The 17,563-nt window shown below is 41.1% G+C and overlaps 1 long non-coding RNA gene across 1 annotated transcript; it reads left to right on the top strand.

Annotated features, from left to right (window-relative positions):
- The first annotated feature begins 962 nt into the window (after positions 1-962).
- On the top strand, positions 963-17,085 carry LOC143843527 (uncharacterized). The gene is made up of 4 exons (XR_013233587.1): positions 963-1,845; positions 5,616-5,710; positions 12,744-13,002; positions 16,735-17,085. It is a non-coding gene; the product is annotated as an uncharacterized LOC143843527 (long non-coding RNA).
- Positions 17,086-17,563: the final 478 nt, after the last annotated feature.

Here is a 17,563-nt window from a genome sequence, read left to right on the forward strand (position 1 = left end):
AAACGAATCATTAAAGAGAAGAGGGAAGGAGAGAAGGAAGCATAAAAGGTTGAGGCTATAGGGGCTGTCAGGAACAGGGAACAAGGAAATAGTGTAAGGAGGGAGATATGGGACAAAATGAGCTTCTTTCAAAGTCCTTGTATGTTCCTCTCTGTGCAACTGGGTATGGTGCAGCTGACGCACCACAGCTGGGCTTGGTCCAGTGACCCACATGATGTAATTTTGCCACAGTTCTCCAGGGGAGAGGCTGCCAGGGGGATGGAAGGAAAGAAAGCGGAAGACTTAAAGCAGCTTACAGTTGCCTTCCCTTTCCTATTCCCAAAACAGACACCCTGTGAGCTGGGTGAGGCTGAGAGAGCCCTGATATTACTGCTCCATCAGAGCAGCTTTATCAGTGCTGTGGCAAGCCCAAGATCACCGAAGCGGCTGCATATGGACGAGCAGGGAATGAAACCCAGCTCTCCTAATCACTGCACCAAGAAGTAATGGGGGCTTTCAGAAAGGAGAAAGGAGAAATAGTGAGGGAGTGGAAAAATGACCCTGCAAGCCCTTGTGGGGATCTTCTATCCCTATTGAATTATGAGAGGTGAAACCTTTTTCGGTAGGGTAGATCAGGACTATGATTTTATTCATTATTTTTCTGTGACCAATAAGGCTCTTTCTCTCTTTGTGTGTGTTTTGCTGTAATGCTTTATTAAAGTGCCTTGATTGCAGGCAGGCATTTTGTGGCTGAAAGGATAACACAATGTCACATTTTAGGTTGATACATTACCCTCATGCAAGACGGTTGGCAGCATGGCCTGAAAAGACCCTGATCCAAGCAGTCAGCAGACTTCCCTACACCCCAGACTCCAGAGGTGCCCGGGGGACCCGTACTGGTACCCAGCCAGAAATGCTGATCCCCTTACCTGCTGGAATCCTATCACTAAATAGGAAGTGATCTTGGTGGGGGAGCCAAAGGGCACCAACCTCAGTTGATTATCCGAGGTCACCTGGTACATGAGCCTACCCTTGCCTTCCCAGCTGGGTTGACGTTGCCTGCTATCCACCACTTCTTAAGAGGCCAGACTCCCTGCCAACAGGCTCCATCTTGGCCAAAACCCCACAGCTGTGACAACATGTAATAACATTTCATATGACCTATCAACTTACTAACTTAACCTGTAAACAGGGCGGGAAGGTGGAAAGCTGTCAGCTCAGCTATCCAGGAGCGAGAGGTTGGGCCCCGCTGCATGTGGCACCTTTACAGGCACCACAGGACCCACCTGCCCCCGATGACAGAACATGCCACCGATGTGCTTCTTCCACAGTGCAGGGGCAGCTGGTGTGGTCACATTCGCCCTCCAGCCAGGCTGCCACCGGGTCAACAAATGGCCTCGGGTTAGTCCTGGACGCGATTTCTGCTTTCTAATGCATCAAATATTTTGTCCAGATACATATAACAGAAAGTATGTTCAGTTTCCCCCATATGAGTGATCAAGCTTTCTGGAAGACAGTTGAATTGCATACAGAGGTGATATGAATTCTTTTCTCCTTAATACAATTTCTTGGTACCCCTTATAAATGCTGTATTCCACTTCTAGTTGTTAGAGCACAGTATCAATTTATATCCTGGGAAGGCAAACAAATCAGTTTGACTTTTACAAATAGGTAAATGTTCCTTTCTTATCAATAGAACCTCTGTGTTTATTTAAAAGATTGAAATTATTTGCTTTCATGTGAATTTTCAGCTTGAGAAGGAAACTCAATTTACAGACTCTGGGAATGCAGACACCTTGTCACCTGCTGACACTGAACAGGCAGCAAAACTTCTGTCTTCGTCCTGAAGTTAGTCTATCTCCTGGGGTGAGAATCGTGTTTTCTCCACATTTTTAAAGAATTGGTCTTTTAAGAAATAAGTTACAGTTCAAATTTCCCCCATTACTGGTGAACTGTCATATTTCAGCAGGGTGATTAACCACAATAGAGTCACAGTGCCTACAGTGCAAAGAGTGTTTGCCCAGGAAATCCAGGGAAAGTAGCACTTGGAAGTAAGCTGGTTCCTGGCAACACAATGTAGAATAACACATGCAAGTCCTTCCTGGTTAGGCATAGTAAAGCACTATCTGTGGTGTTCTATCCTAGGACAGGCCTTGCTTTGAATATTACCTAAGCAACACCTGTAGAACTGCAGAATGGATTAGAACTCCTTGTAGCTACAAAGGGAGGAAAATGCGGGTGGAAAATAGATTTGGATGCCATAACTCCTAAGATTCCCTGACCTGAATAGCCCAGGCTAGATTGTCAAATCTCAGAAGCTACGCAGGGACAGCCTTATGTACTATTTGGATGGGAGACCACCAAGGACTATCTGGGTCATGATGTGGAGCCAGGCAATGGCAAACTAGCTTTGGATGTCTTCCCAGTCAGCTGTGATTTGATAGCACTTTTCTTCATCAATCAATGATGGAGTTAAAACATGGAGGGCTTGAAAAGAACAGGAGCAGTTAAAACATGGAGGGCTTGAAAAGAACAGGAGCAGTTAAAACATGGAGGGCTTGAAAAGAACAGGATCCACAGACAGAATCTTGAAGAATGCCTGTGTGTCATTTGATAACAGAAAGACCAACTACAAGAGTCAAATAACATTCTAACTAACTTCCAATAGTAGTTTGACAGGTAAAAGGAAACTGGAAGCCCAATGAGGAGGAGAGGTAGAAAGCAGGATCCAAGACATTTTATTTATTTAGAAAACATATTGGGGAAGGCATTGCCAAACCACCCCGTATCGAGTCTGCCATGAAAACGCTGGAGGGCGTCACCTCAAGGGTCAGACATGACCCGATGCTTGCACAAGGGTTTCCTTTACCTTTTTAGAAAACATATATATATATAAAACCTCTGTAATCCACCAAGTAAAAATAATATCCAATAATCCTATTATTTGAGCTATGGTGCTGGACATGGCTTCTGTGGATGCCATGGACAGCAAAAGTCACAAACAAGGAAATACTAGAATGCCTAAAGCCTTATATATCACTGGAAGGCAAAATCACAAAACTCCGTCTAACTTACTTTGGCCATATCATGTGATCCAATTCAATGGAGAAAGCAATCATGCTAGGACCGCAGTGGTAAAAGGAAACCAGGCTGACAAAGAACACAGTGGTTGTTGTTAGTTGCAAAGCTGTCTCTGACCCATTGCGGTCCTATGGACAATGATCTTCCAGGCTTTCCTGTCCTATAACATTGCTCGGAGTCCATTTAGGCTCGCACTGACTGCTTCAGTGACTCCATCCAGTCACCTCATTCTCTGTCGTCCCCTTCTTCTTTTGCCCTCAATCGCTCCCAGCATTAGGCTCTCCTCCAGGGAATCCTTCCTTCTCATGAGGTGGCCAAAATATTTGAGTTTCATCTTCAGGATCTGGCCTTCTAAAGAGCACTCAGGGCTGATCTCCTCTAGGAGAGAAAGAAGTCCTCTAGGACTGGTTGGTTCGCCTTGTAGTCCATGGGACTCGCAAGAGTCTTCTCCAGCACCAGAGTTCAAAAGCCTCAATTCTCTGTCGCTTGGCCTTTCTTATGGTCCAATGTTCACAGCCATACATTGCAACTGGGAAGACTATAGCCTTGACTAGACGCACTTTTGTTGGCAGGGTGATGTGGTTAGAGCATTACACAATGACCCCATTTTCTAACTCTATGCAATACATAGTCAGTTTGTTCATATGATCATAATCAACCCCAGATATGATTTTATTTAGGTCCAATTTATGCTTACTTCAAACCAAGCACTAGAATGAACTCATCCATAAGCCCATCTTTAGCAAAAGGATCCATAAAATGTCTACCAGTGGCAGGCTGCTGCAATTTGTACTCATCTTTTTTATATTCATATGTCTAAATATGTCTGTAGAAGGCTGTTTCTCTTCACAGTTTGATCTGAGTTCTAAAAATTCATAGCTGACATATTCATGCTGGAAATAGTTGACATAGTAGGTGACATTTGATGCACGTAGCTGCTTCTAAAAATATGATCATGTGCCAACTTAGGTGGATGAAAAGCATTATTTAGTATATTCTTATCCTGCTCTTCTTCCAAGGAGCTGAAGATACTGTACATTGATCTCCTCTCAACAGGTCTACCTCTCACAACCATATTGTGTAGCAGGACAGGGTGAGAGAGTGATGGGCCTATGGTTACCTGATAAATTCCATAGCAGCCTGGGGACTGCACCTGAGCTTCTCATATTCTATTCCATAACTCTAACCACTGGGATCTTGCATTAATGTAACCTTTCATGGGCCATAAAACTGGATGTTTGTCTCCATGAGGGAGAAAATAGCATTTCTTTAAGGGGAATGTACCTCTTATTCATGGGATTATCTAAAATATGTAAGAACTGTACAGTCTCTGTTCTCATGATCTTCCCTCAAGGAAAACAGTGATATTTATTTGTGTATGTCCAAACATTTTATGCATCTTCAATGGATGAGCTGCACATCTGGGGGAACAGGCTTAGTTAGGAACACATAGCACTTGTTAGGAAGTCCGAGAGGCCCCTTTTCATTTCTAAATGACCAATGGAAAAGATATTTTATACTGGAGAAAAAGTACAGGGGAAGGTACTTCCTTTTCCACTGGTCAGTTTCCCCTCAGATGCTTAGTCAGAGTTTGGGAGATGTGTGTTTACTTCATAAACATAATTTGGGACAATGGGGGGAACAGGTTCATGTGGAAGCTGCTTTATACTGATTCAGGCCATCAGTTCATCAAAGTCAGTACTGTCTACTTTGACTGGCCGTGGCTCAGGGGTGCCAAAGGTGAGGCCTTTCACATCATCTCCTGCCAGATCCTTTAACTCGAGATGTTGAGGATTAAACCTGGGGCCTTCTACATGCCAAGCAGATGCTCTAGCTCTAGAAACATCACAGGTAAAACACACGAAAGGAAAGAGTTAAGTTTCCTTTTGTTCTGAAGAAGTGTTTTCCATGCATGGAAAAGAGACCTCAGTGTCTTCTCATCTGCACCTTCATAATAACATCTAGTTTAATGCATAAACTTATATGATCTACAAAAAAAGCCCTATTTAAGGTATATCATTGTTGCTCTGCATACCATGTGGAAATGTTTTGCCCTGATCAGGTGAAGAAATAAGCTAATCCCTTCTTAATACAGAACATTAGAAATAAGATCATCCCTTCTTTTCACAACACAACAGTGTACCTGGTAGGAATGGATATTCATTATATGAGGAAGGCTGGATTTTATATCAATCCATTCCATGAGTACTTTTAGTATATTTTGATTTATTCTGTACCTGTTCCTGTCTATTCTTTGGAATGTAATAAAAAGACAAATGGTATATTGCAATTTATCAGTGAGTGAAAAAGGCTTTAGAGGCTGCAACTCAGATGATCTGTTGATTACAGAGTTTGTTCTATTTGAAAATGACTGATTTGATATCCTTATGTTTATCATTCTATTGAATAATTTTTCAACATAAGGGAACAATGCTGTATTGAGGTGGCATGTACATATAGCTATTGTTTTAATCCTTTGATTGTATTGCTTTATATTGCATTAAAATGTATGCATTTCCCCCCTGCCATTTTCTTCCCGGCATCATATGAGGAAGTTATGGGGACTTTCTGGAACTGAAAATCTACAAGATCCTGAATTCTAATGAAATCTGAAAATCTCATGGAATCAAGAAACATTACACAATCGAAGGTCAGAGTGATGCTGGGTTTAAATTAAGGTTGCCAGTACCCAAACGGGGGTGCTGGATCTCCCATCCATAGGTGGTGTTTGGTGGGAGAAAAATACAATAAAAAGGTTGATAGTGTGACCTCAGCTTTGGGAGATGGACGTGATATCACACTTCTCTAGGAACGAGCTGGATTTCCCCCAGAAGTTATGTCCCTGACTCTTTTGGAGTCTCTGACTTTTTAGGAGTCACTGACAACTATGGTTTTATCATATAATTTCAGGCAGTTCCTAAAGAGGTTTGACATTACTACTGGGTTCCCCAGGAAATGGCATCACACCATAGGCCAATAGTCCTCCCCTAGTCCTTACCCCCCCGGTCTTTCATTGGATACCAGGCTGGGCCTGTTAGCCCTAGTTTAGTTGCGACTCTTTCAGGAAATAGAGGTCTGTGGAATAATGAAAGGAGTAAAGTAGGCAAATAAAAGGGAAAGTTCCAAGTCCTCTCTCATAAATAGTTTACTGTACCAAGCTCCACTCATAGTCAGCTACTGCATATGAGGAAAATCTTACTAGAGCATCAACATGAGGGCTACAATTGACCACATTGTCCTAATGCCTTCTGGTTAGACATGTTTACATATTTTAAATATAAAATATTTACATAATAATTAAATATTTACATAATTAAATATTTACATAGTATTTTAAAAACATTACAAACCTCTGCAAAACCTGTCTGCCAGAGATGGGAGGGGAATGACTGGACAATACCTCTTCTATACCGTACTCAACTTCCTGAAGAAAAAAAAAACTAAACAAAAAATCTGTTTCCACACCAAGTCATCCCATGCCCTTTGCCTGCCACTTCTCTTCAACTGCCTGCCATTCTCTTCTTTCTTTTTAAAACAACAACAACAACAACAACAACAACAACAACAACCACCACCCCCACACAGATTCCTCAACATCCTCTTCCAAATTTGAGGTGAGACTAAAAGATACAAATTAATAAATCAGAATGTGCCTCAAGATGAGGTGGCATGCATTATTTGCATATGGATGGGGCTATTGGTGCAAAATAAGTGAGGCATGCTGAAAATTCTCCAATAATTTAACTTTAAAAGCTTATTAAAGTCACAGTTTTCACTGGCTTCTGGTGCTGGGTCTGAGTCAGCAACATTTCAAGTGATTTCAGCATGCTGAAGGTAGTGAAAATAGGCAAAAAAAAAAAAAAGTTCTAGGCCCACATGTGAGGATTTGAAAACTCTTGTTATCCTTGTTAACACTGAAAAATAGAGTCCCAGACTACATTTCTGGTTTAACAGAAAACTTTAACAGAACACATTTCCAATTTATTTCTGACTCTGTAGTAGAAGTAGTTCTGTAGATGTTTCATTTCATCTGGGTTCTATTTGTGCTTATCACCCAGTTTCTGCTTAGCTTGGTATTAATGGTGAAAAGAATGAAAACAGAGAAGAGGAAGGGCAGGAATCCTCTGTGCAGCTTGTGTCCTTGTGAGCATGTTTGTCCTGTGCTGAGAGTGTGGATGTGATAGAAGAAAAGCTCTTGGCTGAGGATCCCAGAGGATTATAAAAACCAGCACTTTTATATGTGACTATCAATTATATGTGACTATCAGGACTACACTAGGTGTGCGAAATCCAGTTTTTCTGGGGCGGAATGTTCACTTTCAGGTTTTCCTTGAAGTCTTGAGATTTCCTTAAAATCTTGAGCATTTTAATTTTGTTGCTTTCATTTTAAAAACTGGCATTTTTCTTTCTACATCTTTCTATGATTCTTGGTTTAGTTCTCCTTAGTTTCATTTCTATTCCATTCCTTTCAATGGGATGCATGTATCTGTCCTAGCTGCAATTTGTTTTAGTTTCCATCCTAGGATGTTTTTTGTTTTTTGTTTCATATTTGGATTGGGATTGTAGAACTCCCCTCTCTGTGCAAATACATTTTCCCTGATGAAAAGCACTCGTCATCTGCCAACAGTTGACTAAGGAAACTGACTTCTACCTGAAAAATGGAATGGACCCCCCCTCCCATTCCTTTGACCCTTATCCAGTGTCCATTCCCTGAAGCATTTAAAGAAAATTAAAGACTGTTGGATAGCTAGTCACAGATCTCCAAATTCTCAACTTGAAATCATTTAAGGTAGAACTACAAATGTAATTCTGTGATCCTTTAAACCTATCTGCCCCAGTTTAGTTCCTGAGGCTACAGATGCAAGGAGAGCTTTAAAATGATTTCAACTGCTGCTGTTTTCCCACCAAAAAATTGCTATTCCCAACTCCCAAGCTTCTATGTGGACCCTAAGGAAGACTTTCTTGGAGTCTCACAGGTGCCTCTTCTTTCTGCACGCTGCTACTGAATATAATGATTCCCTCTCTTTTAGTTTTGATTAATTAATACTGAATGTGCGCCTATGGTTTCTATCCCACTTCAACTGTGCTGGCAAACTGATTGTGAGTCATGACTAAATAGACAAAGGGTAGTACTTCAGGTGACTGAAAATGATAGGTCCAGATTACACAAATAGATATACCTTATGTTGCAGACATCATAGTCCCCTAGCATGTAATGGATACAATTTTATTAAAATAAATTAAAATAAGCTCTACAGAACCACTTGACCATCCTACTGCACTAGATGGGCAATAAAAATTTAGTCATTATTTGGCAAGTTGTATATCTTGTAACTTACCACTTGGATGTCTGTATCCATCCAAAGTGTTTCATGTTGATATTTTGTTTAAACATTAGCTGCCTTTGTAATTCAAAGTGATTTACAATATAAATAGAACAAAAACCATAAAAATACATAAGGCACATAAAAGTCCACAAATTAAAATAATAATTTAAATTTGGCAGCAAGCAAAACACTAAATGAATTGAATGAGGTCATGAACAAAACTCTCTTCAGCTACCTTCTGAGGGTCAAGAGTAAGAAGCCCAGGCATTCCTCCTTGTGGAGGCTGTTTCATAACCATGGGTCTTTTGCAAAAAAGGCCCTCTTCCATGTAGCCAACAGCTGAGCATCTTTGACTGATGGAACAGCCAAGAAGGCCTCTTGCTATGATCTCAGTTCCTGGGCAGGGACACATGGGAGAAGATAGTCCTTCAGATATAAAGGTCCCAAGTTATATATGGAAAGCCTAGTTCCAGGAATATATATGTGAAGCCCATGAAAAGAATGGCCCCTGTTTCTTGATTACTAAACATTTCCTTAGCATAATACACACTGCAATCCCTCCTCCTTCTAATCGCTAATGTTACATGACACATACGTATTTGTACTTTTGATTTCTCAAAGATTTTTTAATTTGCTCATGTGACATTCAGACACATTAAGTCTCAATTTCTCCTGAGTTTCCTGCTCCCCTTTTAAACACAGTTGTTGCTTATGAATCAAAATGCAGCATACAAAGTGTATGGCACTTGGGGTTTCTGAGCTGTGATATATTAAGGTGAATGCTGCATTATGCCAGAATTGTGTCTCCAGTTCTTTGAGCTGCAGTTCTGTGTTGTCCTCTCTTTGATGTAATGTGGCTGCTTGAGACTGAGAAGTTAAAAATTGAAGGTGGCCAGCAGGGAGTGGGCAAAATTATTTGTCTTTCCATGATTAGCCCATGATTAATTCTCACACATTAATCAGCTGTCTGACACTGCAGTATTATTAGAGAAGGAACTATTATAAGGGAAGTAGTTACATTTAAACCAGCTTTTTCAAGTGACACAAAAAGCACTCCGAATCACATGCCCAGACCGTATGGGGATTCTCTTGAGGACTAGGCATTTAAAGGAGGGGCCAGCTATCTTTTATAAAGAAAGAGCCAAACTATGTCAAAATTTAAAGTGATAAACAGCCAGTATAAGAAAATCTACTTGTGTTGCAAGAAATATATAACTCAGTTTTATTAATAATTAACATGTTGCTTATTAACCCATAACATTTCTCCAACCCAAACATTGGCTGTTGTGAGTAGGCAGTGGCATGCATGAAATCTTGCAATAAGTAGTAAATAGAGTCAGCAGTACCCGGTGCATTTGTTTTAGTGCACAGGCCCACTTGGCAGCGGCATAGTTCCCACTTGGATTTGGGGCAACTTCTTACCTTTATCATTTCCCTTTTTGTAAAGCATTTCTAAGAAGCCCTTTAAACCCATATAATTTTTTATTTGCCATTCTTTTCACATGTTACTCTAGCATTCTACCTACCCCTCCAATATACTTATTTTTTTTTAAGAGTGGTATCTGGATCCAGACTGAGGCTCATTTGGCTATAGAGCTGTAGTTTGCAGACCCCTGATTTAAAGTTTAAAAAATAAATAAATTGTGATCAGATTGTCACACTAGGCAGTTATATATCTGGTATGAGTGACTTCAAACTGAACAGGCCACATATTTTTGTGAGCTTTCGAGTCACAGAACACCAGCAGTCTGCTCTTCTTCCTTCCAAATGATAACCAGTGTGGTGTGTTGGTGAGTGTTGGACTAGGAGCTGGAAAACTCAGGTTGGAATCCTCACTCATGCCATGGAAGCTTACTAGGTGACCTTGGACCAGTCATTGATCCTGCCTTGAGGCAGGCCTGGATGGCCCCATCCAACTCTATGATTCTATATAGTCTCAGGCTAACTTATCTCACAGGGTTGTTTTTGAGGATAAAATGGAGAGGAGTAAGTAAGCCACTTTGGGTCCCTATTGGGAGGAAAGGCAAGATATAAAGTAAATTAGTGAATGAATAAACAGAACCTGGATGACTGATGGATTCTTCTTATCTATCACTCTTCCAGCTCATTCATTACATACGGGTACAGAATTGCAAGACAGACTCAAAAGAGCCTTAAGAAAAGGAAGCAGAGATACCAAGATGAGAGCATCCTATGGGAAACATAGCATAGCAGTCTGTGGAGGCACTAAAATAATTGTCTCAGAAATAGCATGGGATTTTGTTGTTTCCATGAGAAAAGCTATAGAGCAGAGAGCATGACTCCATGCTTGTCCTACCACAACAGCACAAGTTGCAAATAAATTTCTTATCTGACAAGGATCCTTTCTGTCCCTTGAAGAACCATGAGCATGAAGGGAAAACTCCACAATTTCTCTCATACTTATTTCTGCCCCTTTGGCTAGTCTCTCCTCCTCCTTCTCCTATCTCCAGAGAGACAGAGCAGGAGAGCCAGTGCTGACAGCAGCAAGTCAGGAAGGCTGCAATTTTCCAGCAACTATGCAAAACTGAATTAAGAAAGTTTTTTCTATATAGATAATAGGGTTGCACTGTACAAAGTGATCTGGATGAATGATTATGGACGCTGGTCTATACTACTGTGTGTAGCCTGCTGGAAGTAGAATTCTACAATGTCATTTTTTGCATCATTTAATGTGCTGTGTTAAGAAGAGTTGGTTCTTATATGCCACTTTTCTCTACCCGAAGAACGCTCAAAGCAGCTTACAATCACCTTCCCTTTCCTCTCCTCACAACAGATACCCTGTGAGGTAGGTGAGGCTGAGAGAGCCTGATATCGCTGCTCGGTCAGAACAGTTCTGTTTTTTAGATTTCTGGTGTGTTCCAGACTTCTATAATCTCCATCTTATTTCACTGTTTATTCAGTGTCCCATCTGGACTGTATTGTGTACCCTGTGTAATCTGAAACTGCCACTCTCTACCAGCAATTGGGAACAAATGGTTGTTAGCTCCTGTTAGTGTGTAATCTCTAGCAAATGCCTGCTTTCAGATTTGCTTTCTGCACGACTGAGTAAAAGATATGTCCATGGGTGGCAGGCGTTGGTTTTTCCATAGCAGTGAATTGCGAGAGTTATAAAAGGAGGTGCTGCATAAAGGAAGACCATGACACCAGCTTTGAGTGAAAGTAGGCCACATCTTTAATGGATGCAGAGCAAGAATAGTGGCACAGCATGGGGGACCCCCTGCTCCTTTCAATATTCTTATACCTACAACCACCAAAGCAAGCCATCCAGGTAGAGTGTGGCCAAATCATCCCCTCCCCCCCACACACACAGACACTAACAGGTGGATGCCATCAGGCTGAAGAACTCAGCACATGCAGTGGCCACATTAAACAGGAAAGGGTAGATTGTGTCCATGACGTGGCCTGCCTCTCAGCCTCAGCGCTCCATATGTAATATGGGGATAATAACAGTATAGGTTGGTCATAAGCATTAATGAGAAAATCTAATTACCTTTGACATTTCTAGATGTTGCACACCAGGAAAGCTAGAAACGTGTTCACTTTATGAATAGAAGGTGAGTATTTCAGCCTGGATCCTATGCTTTGTTTCCACTAGTGCTCCTTCCTTGTGTGTAGCAGGGATGGTCCTCAGCTGCATGTTCCTCTGGTCATGCAAGGCCAATGATTTGTAAGGAGGAAAAAAGGACTGTCTCTGCCATGGATGCCATGGAGCACAAGTGAGAACAAGGTCTCCAAATCTTCAGGGTTCAAAAGACACTTATTTTTGTCATATGTGACAATGTTACAGTTTTAGCCCTCCTCGTCTAAGGTCTGTGTTTATAACCAGAAAACATTGGCTCATAGTTAGGTGACCAACATTCTCTTGGAATGAAGTCTGGAAACATTTGATGTACTGATGAAGAAACTGCTGTTTATTTAAAACCAAAACATGATTTGCTACATTTCCTTCGAAAGTTTAATCCAATTTTGTAGATAAAAAAATCCACCACCCCCCAAAAAAAATCCCCACAGAGAGTTTTATAAACAAACAAGCTTTTTGTTTCTATTTCTGTCACTTGTTAGAGTTTTTCATGTGGGAAAAAGTAGATGCTTTTAAGAGAGCAAATCCCCGAAATCAGAAACAGTCAGCTTTCTTTTTGTTTTGAGTGTGTGCCGGAAGCTGCAGCAAAGACTAATTTCACTGCAGATCTCTGCACACCACATAGAATAGTCCAGTCTTCCCCTACTGCATGGGGGGCAATCATCAGATTTCTAACTTGCTGTTATAGTATCAAATACTCAAAGACATTAACTGCAGTAACTGATTATTTCATTTATGTCTACATGTATCTGAAGCTGCCTTAGACCGAGTCACTATTGATCTATCAAGGTCACGATCTACTCTGAACTCCAGCAGTTTTTTGGGGTCTCAGACAGAAGGCTTTCATATCACCTGCTGCCTGACATTTTAGTTGAAGATGCTGTGGATCAGACCTGAGACCTTCAATATGTACAGCAGATACTTTCCCATTGAGCCACAGCCCTTCCTCTAATTGTGAATGAGCTGCATTGGAAATGAGATTTGGTTACTATTGGCAAAAGACAGTTCTGTGAGGTAAGAATTTGATGACGGGTTACAAATACAGTGTGATTATTAAATAGAAACTTACTATTTACATTGTTTGCATTAATAGCTGATAATAAAATGATGGCAATTGATAATGGTTGCTTCCAGCAATTTTTGCGTAATTTTTTAGAGCTGATTTACCTGATCCAAACAGGAACTTGTTTTTATTGTGTATGGAGAATATCTCAGAAAATCTAGATATTTTGATGTGGCTTTAAAGAAGTAATAAAAATGAAAAAAAGGAGGAGGATCACAAATCGTGATGTTGAGAAAATCAGAAGAACTTTTCCCTAAGGAAAGAATAAATCAAAATGCCAAGGAAAGGGAGAAAAACACTGGGAGGAACTAAAGGAATGGGAGACAAAACTGGAAAAAACTGCATCATCAGAAAAGAAAAAGAAGGGAAAAGTAGTCACTGGAAACAACAAGAGATCCCACCACATGTCCCAGTAAATTAAGATGATGCTAGGAAAGCAATTAAGTACTTGGCGATAACAACATAAATATGATTATTATATTATTTTATTACTTGGGCATGAAAATTGGGGTTGCAGTAAGTGAGCAGCTAGTCATGAGTTCCTGCACTGTGGGTTCCTGGAGGTCCCTTCCAACTCTATGATCCTATGATTCTATAAAATTAGGCCCGATTGTTAAACATGAAATACAACTTGAGGCTGAGCAGGATCACAGAAGAGACATAGGACTTCCAGAAAACGTTTCTGAAACAAGATGCAAGTAGTTGGGTCCACCCTTACATACGTGAGAACAGCTGACTCAAGCAAACCTTGCTCACCTTTCCTTGTCCGTAGTTAGGGTTGGGTGCTTTGGTGCCCAAAGCAGCCATTCATTCCCGATGCGGCCAGTGCCGCGCTGCAGGGGGGGGGGGAAGGGGAGGCACGGGGGTCAGTGCCCTGGCAACTGCACACACAGAGGTATGGAGCTCAACTCTATTCCCAATGCATCACAAAACCCCTCTGCTTCCTTGGGTCAATAAACTTCTCTTAGTTTAAGCTACCTGGCTGGGTTTTCATCGTAAGATAAAATGGAGGTGACAGAATGATACTGTAAGCTGCTTTGGACCCTCATTGTCTAAATAAATAAATCAAAGCAAGAATTTAAATTCCTGACTTTATAACTGGGGAAAAGGAGAACTGCTAATCCTATTTAAAATGATTATTTATAGCTTTTAAAGATTTATGTCTCACTTTTTGATCAATCCCGCTTGAAGGTAGCTTATAAAAGTAAGATAGTTTTGTATGAAGCATGGCCCCTTACTTCTCACTTGGAAGAGAGGTAAGGGATGGAAAAATGTGCTAAAGTATCTCCCTAGATTTCATGTATTCGCAGATGACCTTAGGGGTTCAATAGCAAGCCCAGGGGAACACTCACTCCAGGAAGTGGCCTGCTGATAGGGTTGCCAGTCTCCTGGAGGAGTTCCCCTGCCACTGATCAGCTGGCTGGCAGGGAGGACCTATCAGGAGAAAGGAGAAGGCCTAGCCCTCATGGCCAGTGTTGCACAGGAATTAATGTCATCATGCCAGCATCTGGGCAATGCTCTTGTATTTGAACAAAAACTCTATAGTAGAAGTTGGTTTTACCATAGAGGTTTTGTTCAAATACCTGAGCATTGCCTGGGTATCACTGGTGTGATGATGTCACTTCCTATGCAAAACTATGAGGCTTCCCATACCCTATGAAACCTGGCAAACCTAGCCGCCAAGCCACACTGGGTATACCTGCTTGTACTGGCAGACTTCCCACTCAGGGGGAATGTGGCTCCCTGCTCATCTCTTTGTGGTGAAGAAAGCATGCAATCTTAAAATCTTTGCAACTCTGATTTCTGTCCTTCTGGAGGTTGGTGTTATTTTGATTGCATTTCTTGAAGATGATTTAGTCATTGATCAGAGAATTGATGCATAACTGTTACTGGCTGTATTTTATATCACACTGACTAAAACTGCCAACACTGGCATGATTTCCTTTTAGTTCAACAGAAATCTGTCTAAAACAAGTCAATCTAATTAATTTTAAGTATCAGTTTGGCTTTCATACTGTGATAACTATTTTTGTGTTCTCTACTTTTATCTTCATCCTAGCAACAGCTAAATATAATTGGCCTAGTGATTGCAGCACCAAGATGTCTGTCAAAGCTTTGTATCTGAATATCAAAGGATTAAGTTCTGTTTTTTAGCACAAAGAAAATGTTGTTATTACAAGGGGAAAATAGATGCTTTTACTAGCCAGAGACATGCAGCATGTTCAGGAACATTAAAGAAAAGTTTACAGTAATTTCTTTCCCCAAAAACAACCACTGGGTAAAAAAAAAAAATCTCAATTACACCTTTGGTCTACTAGATTTGAATCCAGTACCACTTAAAAAGCCAAAAAGATTTTGGTGATATATGCTTTCAGTAGTCAAAGCTCTCTTCTTTAGACACAGGTCAGAATTGAGTTGCCTGAATCCTTATATTCCTATCATAAGGTGTGAGGGGTGTGGCAAAGAAGGTAATCTGAATGCAAAGGTCTCCAAATTCCTACTGAACTCCCATTAGCTCTTTTGCTGTCGACCAACATGGCTACCCTCTGACATTTTCTTTGGTTAAGGAAATTAACTTGACAGATGTTTAGCAATAGGCTGCATTTCCCTGCTAAAACACAGCAAGAAGGCATTGTTTAGACCAAGGCCTCCCACTAGGGGTCCTCTGATCCCCAGGGGGTCCACAGGAACTCTGGCGGGGTCTGTGGCCTTTCCTTTTCAGCACGAATGGACTTGGCCACAAGCTAGGAAACCAACCAATTCCAATGCTCCCCCTCCAAAGTATGAGTGAGTTTTCTTGTGGTTTCTGCACCCGGGAGGGAGTGGAGCTCATATGCTTACTCCAACCTTAAACTACCTCCTGTCACACACCCCCTTCAGTCCTCCTTGAGCCTGCCTATTAATACTGGTGGTGATATCACTTCTGGTGACATGTCACTTCTAGGAGGCATGGCCAGCTGACATAACTTCTGGGGCTCCTCAAAGCCTGAAAAATTATTTTAGAGGCTTATCCATGGTCAAAAAAGTTGAAAAGGGATGGTTTAGACATTATCCATTTTTTTCAACATTTAGGGTCCCATGTGTGTGTTTTTTCTAACAGCAAAATGTCTAGTTTGCTCTGTTTGAAAACATGGAGTTTATAAGACCTGCTGAAAGTTCAGAAGAAGAGTTGGTTTTTATACCTCTCTTTTTACTACCTGAAGGCATCTCAAAGTGGCTTACAATTGCCTTCCCTTCCTCTCCCCACAACAGACACCCTGTGAAGTAGGTGGGACTGTGAGAACAGCTCTAAGAGACCAATGACTAGCCCAAGGTCACCTAGTTGGCTGCATGTGGAGGAGTGGGGAGTAAAACCCCTAAGGTACATGGAGAACCACCTCAATTTTTCCAGGTACCAAAATTACTAATATAATTGTCTTGATATTCTGTAGACTTTGAGATGGATCCAGTGCAAACCTTTCACTTGTGTTACTGCTCTTCTGCAAGAAGAAACACACAAAAGTCTGGTAGCCACTTGCACAAAGTCCAACTCACTGTTTTCCCATTTCCCCATCATATCATTTATATAACAAACATTGGATCTCATCCTATTTAGTTTGAGTGGAATGGTGCACAAGGGGAAGAACTTTCTGACTTCCACTGCAGCCTACTGTGTCTCATGAATTGTTTTCTTGGGATGATAGGTCTCTGGGGAACAGCATGAGGCACAAAGTGAAGATCTATAGTGGAAGAAGAGAAACTGACATGACCTATCCATTGACAGAAGAGTCTTGTGCCAGCAAAAATATATCCAAGCAACAATTGCTTTAAAAAAATATCCAGGGTCTCACAAGAACTGAAGAGTCTACAGTGATTCCAGCAAGCTTCTTTACTCTTTCACATGTTAGTTTGTTTCTTGGCTTAGGATGTCAGATGAATTTTCTTTCACATGCTGCAGAAGTTTGGAGAATTGGATGCAGGCAATAGGGACAGGTTCACACAACAGCACACAGAATTTGTAATTGCTTAAATGTGTAGATTATCTTATATGGTTATTAAACTTCTGAGGTGGTAAAGAGCAACTAAAACTATATTTAAAACTTTGTCTTATGAAGTGTTTCTTGTCATTCTAATATTTCATATGAGATAGGAGAACCTGTTTCTTCTTCCCTCATTTTTTTTCCTGAGAACCTCATTGGCTTTGTGTCAATTACCGTATTTGCCAGCGTATAAGACGACTGGGCGTATAAGACAACCCCCCAACATTTCCACTCAAAATATAGAGCTTGTTACATTACATTACAGTACTATGGGCAGCTATGTCTATCCCAACTGAAGTGCACCCGGCGTATAGGACGACCCCCCCCACTTGGAGGCATGTTTTTCAGGGGGAAAAAGTAGTCTTATACGCCAGCAAATACTGTACTTTTTCACAGCCTTGTTTACTTCATAGGGTTGCTGTGAGGATCAGATATGGAGAGGGAGGCCTACATCTAGTCCTGAACTCCTTGGGGCAAATACAGGGGTAAAGGT

Source organism: Paroedura picta, chromosome 8 (assembly GCF_049243985.1).
Source record: "Paroedura picta isolate Pp20150507F chromosome 8, Ppicta_v3.0, whole genome shotgun sequence".
Classification (NCBI taxonomy): domain Eukaryota; kingdom Metazoa; phylum Chordata; class Lepidosauria; order Squamata; family Gekkonidae; genus Paroedura; species Paroedura picta.